Below are 12,855 nucleotides of genomic sequence, written 5' to 3'. Positions count from 1 at the left end.
AAATTGTTTCATGCAATTTGTTAATTCCTAGGAGGACCACAGAGTTATGATAAATGAAATTTTGTTCCATATCTCTGAGGAAGTCATTTCTCTAGCAACAAGTTTGGCCATGAAGGGTAGGAAGTGTTAGAAGGTGACAAGGGTGGCTGATGAAGTGAGTCTGCAACACTTCTTCTTGTATGGGGAGGAACCTATTCAACACAGAGGTGGTTTTATGTAGGAGAAGCTCCTTAAGCCATGGTATGAGGCCTGTTTGATGTTGATGAAGTACCTAACTCTCGAAGGGAGGTATGATGTTTGTTATTACTACCACTTTCCTCTCCTAAATCATTTTCACCACTGTGATTTAATTTCCATTTTGTTCTTTCTGGTGCATGATTTAGAGGACATGGTTATTGATGTAAAAGAAAAAATGAGAAAGGGTGTTAATTTTACCATTTTACATAAATGGTTAATGTTTCAACTGTATCAGTTCCACCTCACCCTAGTCCCCCCTAGGATTGTGGAGGTTAATATTTCGGCTCATCCCAAACCCCAACCCCAACTAGTTCCCCTTAGGATCATGGGTCCCATAGCCCCTACCCCACAACCTTTGCCTTGTAGGTCCCCTATGGATTTAAAGCCTACCCCTTTGGGAAAAAGAGGGAGACTAAACCAAGGGGAAAAGAAGGAATTGGTGGAGTCAGAGGAGGAAGGGAGAGGGGATAAGAGGACATCAGGGAGGTTAGCTAAGTCTAATGCTAAGAGGAAGCTAAAAGAGGGGGCCTCACAAGAGGAGGAGACATATTCTGAATACATGTAGGCTATCCCAAAGAGAAGCCATTGACTTTTGGGGAGGGGAGAATGGAGGAGGAAGAGGAGGTCTCATACTCTTCTCAGTCTAGCTCAGGTGAGGGGTTGAAGGAGAGAAAGGAGGTGTCACATGTTTTGGTAACCACTGGGCTAGGGTGTGTGGACTTAATGAGGGACCAGTTTCCTAATATGGTGGATAGAGTGGCCTCCTCCATAACGATTTCCTCCCCTATTAAGGATTTTTTCAAGGATAATGCTAACCCCCCTATTAGGCAGGAAGTTACTATGATGCAAGAAAATGGTTTTCCTGGTGACAAGCAAGAGGCCAACATGGAGATCACAAAGAAGGCTAGCAGTGAGGTGTGGGAAAGAATTTATGCGTTGGAGGAGAGAATGTGCCTACTAAAAAAGTTAATTGTCAAATTGACACATGCAATTGCCACCACACAGAACCTGCTTAAGGACTCAGAGGGAGACCTGCCAAAAGAGGATACAAAAATGTTGTTTGACTTCCTTGCGGAAGACTAGACAAACATCCTCCTCGAGAGGAGGGAGGCTAAGAAGCTTTTTATTTTTATTTTTTTAAGAGGGCTAAATGCTTTGACCTAGAGCTATGAACCGGTGAGGTCACAAATAGGGGATCTCATCCCCATTAGATTTGAACCTTGATGGCAAGGATAACAACTCAAAAAATTGACCATCACAACATGCCACTATTGGCAGGGAGGCTAAGAAGCCTTAATGGTTCTCTTGTTTTTGTTTTTATGCTGTTAATCAGTTGGTTGTTGAAATTGAAGGGGTTTAAGGTTTTCATGCCTTTGTTTATATATTTATGTAGCTTTACTAGTTTTAATATAGGCAGTATGTATGTTAGGACCATTCATACTCTTTTAATTATGGCTCCAAACCTTGTTTTTGTTTTATTAAGTGGTAGGGGGTAGTTTTGGTTGATGGTTATCTGCTAGTTGTTGACTAGTTTGATTGTTTAAGGGCCAACCCCCTAGTTTTGGCTGCTTTTAATTCAAAAAAAAATGGAAGGCCCCTCCATGTACTTGCTTAGTCAAAGGATGGCTTTTGGTCTAGATTTATGCTACTTATTAATATTGTAATCCATTACATAAAGGTAAAGATGATAAAATCTATTAAATCTTATTTGACATATGAGAACCACATTTATATAATAATTTAGTTAAATGAAAACTTTTGGTTTCTAAAATATATGGTTATGTGTAGGATCATGATATACAAAACATTCTCTTAAGTGACAATGAAAATTGAGAAAATAAGGATTTGGCACGTTGACGTCAAAATTTGAACAAGTTATCAAATCTTATATCAAAAATATTTAAGAAAATACTCCATAGAAAAATGGATTTAGTTTCCAACCTAATAGTCATTTTTAGAAAAAAAAAAAATCTATATGGTAAAAATTTCAAATTTAAATGTTGTAATATGTATATTTCAGAGTAAACATAAGAAGTAGATATATGTCTAACCGAATTAAACATAATAAATGATAATTATTTTTAAAAATATTAAAGATCATAAATGATAATTATTTAAAAAAATATTAAAGATATATTTGAGAGTATCCATTTTCCCAAATTTCACGTGCTCACATTTCTACTTCCTGTAAGCAAGCTTGGGCTTGCTCAAGCTGATTAGCAGCTCCTTTACATAATTCTTCAGAACTCTGAATAGTACTTACTATTTTCTATTTACAGTTATCTCAAAAATTACTTAATGAAAGTAGATTATCTATTCATTAGTTGAACAAATATCTTCCCAAACCAAACATGAATCTTTCAATTCATTTGGCTTTTCTGCTTGGCTATTTTTACCAATTAATGTGATCAAATTTCCACAATCCATCATAGTTTTGTGAATCAGTTTCTGGATTAGATTGTGTGACAATTTTTACCATCAACGTTTCGAATCACACTACGTGATCCATCATCAGGATGAGTGAGCAAGAGATGTCAAACAAAATAAGTGGCAGATTCAGCCTAGACTAACCCAATAAAAGAGAACAAGAGAGTACAAACTCCGAAGTTGAGCCCAATAATAAATATAAAACTAAAAGCAAGATAAAAAGGGGGGACGATTCAAACAAAAATGATGACACTCAAGAAAGAAGGGACAAGAGGGAAATAAAAATATTATGTATTTTTATAAGAGGGACATGTATTTTTACCAAGCCTACCCTTTTTGTTCATATTATGTAAAAAAAAGAAAAAAGATCAGTCTATCAAAGGCTAAAATCTATGAAGGGCTCTTTTTCCAAAAGGGGTTTTTTGTTATCAAATGAGTTGTTTTTTTTTCTTTTCATATTTTTTTTCTTGAATAAATTCATTTTTTTGTAGGTTGTCAGTTCCACATTTAAACCCCCAAAATTGTATTGGATGAGAGATTAGGACTATTTTTTAGTAGACAAATTGAATAATTCCATTGATATGAATGTTATATATCAAATTAACCTCCAACTATATAAGTATTAGATACATGTGTAGATGAGACACTTTTTTAAATATTTTTTTCCTGAGTAAACAATTAAATGTGATTTTTCTAGTACAATTATTTTAGGATATAAAAAATCTCATGTCTAACCACCTTAACTTAGCCCAAGCTTCATCAAATTGAAAACATATTCTTTTTTTCTTGTAGTAGGTGAAGTATAGAATTTCACACATATTTTAATTTTAAAAATGTCATACTAGTTGAAAGTTATAGTTATTTCTCAGTAAGTTAATCAATTAGGACTAAGGAGACAAGAAGTATGTGTAGGTCTAACCACCTTAAACATAATCAAATGATAATAATCTTTTTACATAATTCTAGAAATAAGTATTAGACTTGTGTATAAATGTGACACATATTTTTTATAATTTTTCCTTCTAAATAATTAATTATAATTTTTTTGCTATAAAATTTTCATTATATAAAAACTCTTGTATCTAACCGCCTTAACATATTTTAAAATTCATAAAATTGAAACCTTTTTTATAGTTGACAAATCATAGAATGTGATGTATTTTTTAATATAAAATATGTTATACCATTTGAAAGTTATAGTTATTTTTCAATTAGTCTAGCAATTATGATATCTTTTTTGCATTGTCACTTTTTGGCATACCGCGATCCTACACATATCCATTTATGACCTCTCAATATTCCAATATACTATAAAGACAAAAAAGAAGTAACATCTAATAGTTTCATTTGGAAAAACACATGCAATTATTACCTAATTTATATTTTTATATTTTATTGAAAAGATTAATTTATTAACAATACAAAATATAACATATTAATAATGTTTTCAATTGATATAACCTGACATTCCTGTATGTTTGATATTATATTAAGGAATATGATTTCACTTACGAAAAATTCAAAAGTTGTGCATTTACTTTCTATGTTAAGATTTATAATTCCTTATAATTGATTAATAAAGGAGTGTTCATATTTTATACAAAGTGCTATGAAATTATTCTTAATTTTAATTTTGATAAGTGTGTTTCATTGGAGTTGTTGTAGTTTGAGTACCTTAATTTTTCTTTTTTGTCAAATTTTCCTTTTAATTGAAAAGGTTTAACATTTAATCTGTACCTATTTTACTTTAACTTATATATTATACTTCATATGATAGAAGCATTATTTAAGATTTTGTTCATGGGCATATTTGGTTTCTAATTTATCAAAAGAAATTTATGTGAAGAAGGAACATTCAATAAGAAATCTCTCTTCCTGAAGCATCCTTATTAGCACAGATATAGATGTGAATTTTATTGCACACAAAATAGTTAGCAAACCGTCCCAGTTTTCTCCTTTTATGTCTCTTTCAAAAAAAATTACCTATTTATCCAATTAGAACTAAAGAAGAATTTGTCTCCAATGATAGGCCTAAACTTTAGTCAAAAGGCTTTTGGATATATTCATGGTTCTAGAATTTGAATACTCTATACCAATTTCCTCTTATTTTCTTTATTCTAGAGAATCTAGTTATTCTTATAATCTGGTAATTTAATATTGGTCATCGTTGTATAAAATTTAATGCATTTAAAGAAAAAATAGATGATATTGAACTATAAATTTGAAAAGGTTAGAAAATGTTAAATCCATTTAAGAGATGTAAATGATAATAAGATAAATCTCTTCACACTAGTTGTAAATAGAACCATTATATGAAAATTGCAAGAATATATTAACATTATCATTTGATATCAAATTTTACTTAACATGTCCCTATATAAGATGAGAAAATGAATCCACTACACTATGTACATGTGAAGGGTGAAAATCAAGATTCACCTACTAATGTTGGCTTGATTAATACAAGATCAAGTGTAAATTTGTAACCGAATACAAAAGGGTAAACTACTTCAAATCACTTCTCCCTCACCTCCAAAAAAAGACGGTTTTACAAAGATATATATGCAATATAGATCTGAGTGTAAAGAAATGGAAATGTGCATTGAAATAAAGATGGAAGGAAAACCCATCTTGCAAAATACAAACCTATAATTGAGATATAAAATGATGTTTGAAATCTGTGATTCTTGTGCTCTAGACTAGAAACTATGAAATCTACAAAACTTAGAAATTGTTTGGCTATCTAGTACGGTCAAGTTTTGTCAGCAGTGTCAACTTTAGGTAGCAGGGTTGACTTGCTAGGGTCGCAGTGTGTCCTCACTCAGTGGTACACAATCATGAAACACATTCCAAATATTCAAAGTACGATGAAAAGGGTATCTGAATCTGCAACATGTTTTTCCTTCCAAGATGTTCAACTTGCAAAAAATGATAATTTTATTTTGTTGACGAAGGGTTAGCCTTTGTCAAACCCCAGTCTAGGAATTAACCTTGAAATTCAAATAATTGAAATGTTGTGAATCTAAAGTAAATGCACGAATTCACCTTACACTAGTAGGATCTCTCAAAGAGAATGCAATGAGCTCACTTTATTAATTTCATTAGATCAAGAGGAATGTGAATGTAGAAGAAGGATGAATACAAGTAGAAACCCTCTCTTGATCACCAGCTTCACTATCATCAATTATGGAAGCTATATCTTGAAAGGGTGTATCATGAACATGGAAGAGATGATGAAACCCCCAAATGAACTCTTTAAAGCTCCTTGAAAGAACCTTGAGTGCAAGAGATCTCTTCTCCAATGACTAGCAAAAGCATCTCCTTAAATGAGCTTGAAAATAGCTTGGATGCTTGAAAATTTGAATGCTTGAAGTCTTGAAGGCTTGGGTGCTAGCACGTACATGAAATAATATTGTGAATACATGATGAAAAATGAGGAAAATGGATGGGCTTATAAAAGGCCCAAAATAATATTTCTCCCACCAACTAACTACACCTTAATGGGTTGTGTACCTCAAATTAACCCAAAAATAGGACCTAGGAAGAGGACCCAAAGTATGTCCCAAGTAGGTATACACAAGAAGGGACATATTGCATCCCTAATTTTGAAAGCAAGGCCACACCATATCCCTGCCAACCTAGCCCAAAAACCTTTAAGATTATCTTGGGGTCCCAAAATTAGTTTCAATTGTTAGAAATCAAGGGGATTTATTTAGGAAAGTTTGTTTTAGTGTGGATAATATATTTGAGTGATTGGTGGAAGTGAATGGAGGACCCAAGTGGATTTATCCTACTTCAAGTTTTCTATCATGAAATAGGAATACTAAGGAGGATCTATTAGGTCTTACCATAATTCTATTTAGGAGAAATGAAAAGAAATGAGAACAAATGGGAGAATTGCAAATGAATGATAAAATTAAATTAAATGGGTGCTAAGCCATGATTATATTGAAGTGTTTCCAATTTAATATGGTATAGTCCCCTTATGCAATAGTTGATGTTATTATCTCATAAATAAATTACATACATATATTCTCTAATTAATCATTATAATAAAAGTCTTTGCATTAGGCTTTTATAGAGATTAATGAACCTAGTATATTACGTGTTAGAATTTATTATTATTATTTATTATAATGTTAAAATTGTGTGAAAGGACCAAATAATAGAAGAATAAAAGAAAATAAGTTCTTATATCACTTGAATTAAAAGGGAGATTATTTCAACTAAACACAACATAGATAGATAGATTTTTTTTTTTTAAAGATAGAAGGATTGAGAGGAAGAGAAGGAGTAGGAAAAGAGGAGGGGGAACTAGGGATTTTTTCAATTATATTGAGTAGGGAGACTGAAGATGGTGGAATCTAAGTTCCCCTTTATGTAGCCTTGACATTGGGAATCCAATTATTTAATGCCAGTCTTCCTTCTTTGAACTATGGGAGAGTCCGTCAAAGATGAGGGTTTTGATCACTCTAAGAAAGGATTTTATATCCTCCATTGTACCCCCTCTCCTCATTTTGGGCTTTTGTGAGCTAGTTTTGCAAAAAACCATAAACATAAAAGGACTGAGAATATGTTTGATGAGATTTCCAATATAGTGGATTCTTTGAAATTTCTTTATTCATTTTGTAGTGAAGATGCATGTAAGGAAAATTCTAGCTTTCTTACCATCTCCGCCTCCCCCCCACCCAAAAAAAAGGGATTCTTTGCTCTAGATTGGAGATATAAGGGTTGATATATTTTCTTGTGTTTTTATAGACAATAAAGTTGAGGATTTATCTGTCACTATTTTTCATAATGTGGAAAGGAAAGATGAGAGTTTCTTTTCCTTCTCATGATGTAGTATATGTGTATAGGATTGGTCTTTCTTTTTCTTATTTATCCTTTTTGATATATTTCATTGACAATATAGTTGTCTATAGTCACATGAACTAGTAATGGATTCTAGAGGAGATGAGTGAGGAAGATGATGAAGCTATAGTTTGGTGGGGACTTGTGTTCTATTGTCTCTAGTTTAGGCTTGTGGAAGGAGTAATTTTTAGATAGCCAAATTAGAAAATAGAGATGAGTGGTCAATTTCCTTCCCATTTGTGTTCCTCTTTAAGGATGTATTTAAGAATATAGTGACTATTTGAAGAATTTGTGTCATTTGTGGTGGATGGATGGGGGATTCTTCTCCTTTAATCTATGGTGTAATGTTTTGGCCTTAGTATGGATAGGTGTTTTCCAATTTCACCTACTTGTAGTGAGGATTTGTATGCCATTGTTTTCTAAAATCATTATAGGGGGGAGAGAGAGAGAAGTTTCTACTCATGGTGCAGTTAAAATCTATAGGATTGGCCCTACTTCTTTGTATCTCCCCTATAAGTGTTATGCTATTGGCAGCATAGTTGCATGTAGCATTTCTTGGATTGCGAAGTAGATAAGCGAGAAAGATAATGAAGCTAGGGTTTGGTATAGACATGTATTCTACCACCTCTAGTTTAAGCTTGTGGAATGAGTTGTTTTGATTTGGAAAAAAGTTTTGGGTGCTCAAATATTGTGGAGTGAGTACCTTGGACATGTTCATTCCTAAAAAGTGAAGAAAAATGAGTGGTCAGCTACCTTCCCATGACATATGCTCCTTTATTCTATGGTGGGTATTACTGGCCTTCCTTGGAAGAATATTTTTTGTGCTCTATTAGTGAAGAGGAGACAATTTTTTTAGGATCTAAGTTTGAGGTTAAAAAGGAGATTCATTCTCCCAAGAAAAAATAAGGGGGATAATGATGGGTTATTCAATCTTAATCCTTGTAATATTGGAGATTTGAAAAGAGATGGGACTTCAAGTGTTCTTGCTATTGATGCAGAGGTATTATTGTATGTCTTTGACCTTGTGTGGGAGCTTTGGCTTCTACAAATGGAGAAGATCTTGAATTGACATTGTGGGCTAAGGATCTTGAATGAGAATGTCCCTTGTGGGTTGAGAATTTTGGAGACCATTCTTTATGGGTTGTGGGTATTGGAATAAGTCATGAATCATTTTTATGTTTTGAGGAGGCTTCAAAAATTCCTTTATGACATATGAATAATGGATAGAATCTTGAAATCCCCTACTAGGTTTTTCAGATTGGAGACTACCCTATTTGGGCCATGGATAATGGTTGAATATTTCATTATGGATGTTTAATACCACCCTTCATGGAATACAAGTTTTGGATGATGATTTGATTACCCTTTGTGGTATATGTAAGTTTTTTTTTTGGTTATGGGATATTCTCTCAAGAGGATATTTGGAGTGGGTTTTTTTGCACTTCCCTTTATAGGTTTTCTCTTAAACCATCTTTGAGAGATTTTACTAGTTTTATGTGGAGGATTTACCTTTTACCATGTTTGTGTGGATGATTTAACTTTTAGTTATTGTTGTGGTATCAGAAGTTTTATTATTATTATGATTGATAAATTAAGTTGCAAGTTGCATAAATTTAGTGTTTGCATTAGATGAATTGTAATGATGTATTCCATTGTGATATATGCATCCATGAATATACTTCTTTCTTATTCTTTGATATTTCATCAATATAACTTTATTTCAACACTTCATCTCTCTTTGATACATATTTATTATATTTTTATATTATTTTCCTCACTCATTTCTATAGGTTATTTTCCTAACTTTTACAATATTTTTCCCATCTCACTTATTTAAAGCCTTTATAACCTTTTTAAAATAGACAATTGGTTCAAACTCCCCTTGTATCTTCACATAAATAATTTCCATTACTTTTTGTCATCTTTTCTATGATTATATTTGACTAAATGAATTGAATATAAACTTCTTAAAGCTAAAGTCACAAAGAAGAAATGAATACCCTTAAAGAAAGAGTACATATGTCAAGGAATGAATAGATATGCTAGAAGATGAAATGACACTATGGTCAAAGTTTAAATTTACTCCTATATTTTGACACTTTGTTTCAATTAGTATTTTTTTTTATAGTTTTTTCCAATGAATATTCTCACACTATAATGCATAACTGAGAAACTTCATATGTTTCTTAGTATAAAGATCTTCTGTTTGGTTAATGTTGGAAAACAGGTCTCTTTGTTTCAGTTAGCAAAAGATTTGTCTATGGTAACTTGCAGACACATTTTTAAAATGGTTAACCTCATACAACTATCGACTCTAGCTTGGACCTTTTCTCTTCACTTTCTTTGAATTGTGATCATCAAAGTTAATTTAACAAGAACAAAAAATCACTTGACGAGCATGGTCGAATGTAAAATTTAAGATATTAAATTTTAACTTCACTGGTATTTTCTTTGAAAAGCCAAAAAGATTAGCAGTGAAGGCTACAAACAATGATATTAAAAACTAGTAAAAAAAAGAATTAGATGGCTATAAAAGCGTACCGGAACAACACAAAAAAGGAAATATGAGCACACATTGAGAGCGACGATGAGGATATCCTTTCGGACTATTCTTAGGTCGATTAAATCTATGGCCAAAAATATAATCTAAACAACTGGAACAGGTTACAGCTGCACAATACATCAAACTAGTCGACACAGACAATTACATGTTTATAACTGGAGATGGCATTATATCACATCACAATAAGGATTCAATATTCCATATAACTTGAACTGAGCTCTCTCCACAAGTAATGTCTGGTGAAGATGCCTCTCTAATTTGTTCTACCTATCTATAGGCAAAGACTGTAGTTTTTAATCTCTCTTTATAAATAGTTCATGCTTTGAGAATCATGAAAAGAGTAAAACATTTGTTATATACTATAGTCACTGGATTACTTTTGATTAAAATTAATTTTTAGTTATAAAAGCTCTGATTTTTCATTGGCTCAGCTATTGTTTCCTAACAGTCTTTTCATTTTCTCATTCATAATATTCTGTTGAAAAGAAAGAGAGAAAAAACATGACAAGCAACGACAATAAACCAGTGACATGTATTTCCCAAAAAGTCTTACCTTACCATGTTTGTCATGCATGCAAATTACTAGGTAACCTAGTTAGGAGTCAGCCATGTGTATTGTGCATGCAAATTACTTTAGCTATTCTATCAAGGTGGGCTAAGAGATTTATTTTCTACAGTGATCAAGACTAGTTTCTGAGAGGGCATCTAGACCCAACAACCTCACTCATCATTCTTCTTTGAAAGAATTTTTAGAGTTCATTCATAAATACAATGGTGAAAAGGAAAATTTTCCTTATAGGTAGTGCATGAACATTGTAGCTTTGATCCACATATAGCACAATTAGATGAAATTTGGATTTATTAATCTTCCAGATTGGTGTCCATCATTTGTAAATATTTTTTTTTTATTTTAATTTTAGAAAGGGTCCAAGTTTCTCAATCCATTGTTTCTACTATTTTCAATAGAGGAAATTTATTCATTCAATGGGGACATATTCAGAGAATCTATAAATCTCCTATGGGTTTCTTACCTCTGGCTTGTTTCTGAAAGCCCTAATAGAGAGAAATAATAGGTTTGTTTCTAAAAGTTACATTTAAAGTTTGGTTTTTAAACATTTAAAATTAATTTAAAAAATTCTAAAAGAGAGTTTGGTTATGGCCTTTGGACAGTTTGAAATTGCTCCATCCAAAGTGTTAGGTGCACTTTAGTCAAAGGTGACTAGAGAAACCAGTGAAATGGAGGAAGCAACAAGTGGAGAAATGCAAATTCTTCAGTGTTCCAAGGAAAATGTTATATCCATGTGGTCACTACATGTGAGTATTTGAGCTTGGAATGATTTTTCATTATTATTATTATTTATAAATTCCATATGGAATAAACATAGTAATCTTCTATTTTTGGGACAACTTTATGTGATATCCTCTATTAGGATTAACAATATTTTCTCAAATTTTGTCTAAAAATCTCACCCATTTCTAAATTCAATACAAGGAAATTATATTAAATAGTTTAATGGTATGTGTATAATTTCATGATTAGAATTTTTGCAATAGCAATGTCTTCATAAATGAAGAGATCAAGCACTTGTTACTTCTACCTATCTATAGGTGGAGACTAAAGTTTTAGTGTTCTTATCTCCAACTAATTTGTGCTTGGAAAATTGTGCCAAAAACTTTTAAGCTATATTCCTCTCAAATAATCCTATTAAAACATAATTTTATATTTTTATTTCTATTTTATGATTGGCTCTAGCTAACAGTTTTTTGATTTTAAGTTAACAAATTGAGAAAAAAATGTCTAATAGTGCATCTATCCAAGTTCTTGGACATATGAAATTGTTATAATAGTTTACTTGGTTGCATGCATGTTGTCATTATGTGGCATCATTCGCTTGATCTATTGGACTTAAAATTTTGTAATTGTCACTAATACAAATCATTTACTCAAACTTTCAGCCAAAAGGACACCTCAATTTGAACCATTTGACAATTGTAGAAGTTGCAGTAGTAATAATCTACTCTTAGCTGGCCACATTTCCTTCCCTTGCTACATCAATTTTGGCTTCCTTCTAGTGAACTTAAGGTACACAATGTGCATGTAGTAATATCATTTATTTCCCAATTCATTCTATGTAAAGAAGGCTACTAAATTGCATGTATATTGATTGTTTCTGCAAAGAACCTCCACAATGGAAAAACTAGCCCAACACATAAGAATGACAAACTATATTGGGTAGAAATAAATCTAAGTGGGTGATGGTGAATTTTTTAAAATATTTTTTTGGTTTCAACTTGATGAAAATTTATTTCCTATAGCATGTCTTTTTTTCCCTTTGCACTATGTAGACAAAATAATAAGTAAAATAGGTCAAGTTAAAGAACATGGTTTTTCTTCGAAGATTATATTATTTTAAAATTATTATCTAATATGGTGTAATTTTGGGGGCAATCTCATTACCCATGTGTTTAAGAATAAAAAAATTGATGTCTGAGTTGGTCTCAAATGTGCATGAGAATGTCTACTATGGAAATATTAAAGCTAAGTTACAATTTAAATTGTCAGTCTTGGAATGTTAGGACATGAAATCAAATAATATTGCAGCCATTAAAGTTATCTATGGGTTAGAAAAGTTCCAAAAAGAAGTAATGATAGAAATTAATGTGCTCTATGTAGTTGGAAAGTATGATAAAACTATCAAGAAGTATGATACACCATCTTTTTCAAGTATTTTAAAGATGTATATTTAGTGACAATCATTATAATTTGTAGAAACTAT

The sequence above is a fragment of the Cupressus sempervirens genome, chromosome 11 (assembly GCF_028749045.1).
Source record: "Cupressus sempervirens isolate cs-2001-9-10 chromosome 11, ASM2874904v1, whole genome shotgun sequence".
Classification (NCBI taxonomy): domain Eukaryota; kingdom Viridiplantae; phylum Streptophyta; class Pinopsida; order Cupressales; family Cupressaceae; genus Cupressus; species Cupressus sempervirens.
The sequence above is the reverse complement of the archived record's forward strand: the minus strand, read 5'-3'. Positions refer to the sequence as shown.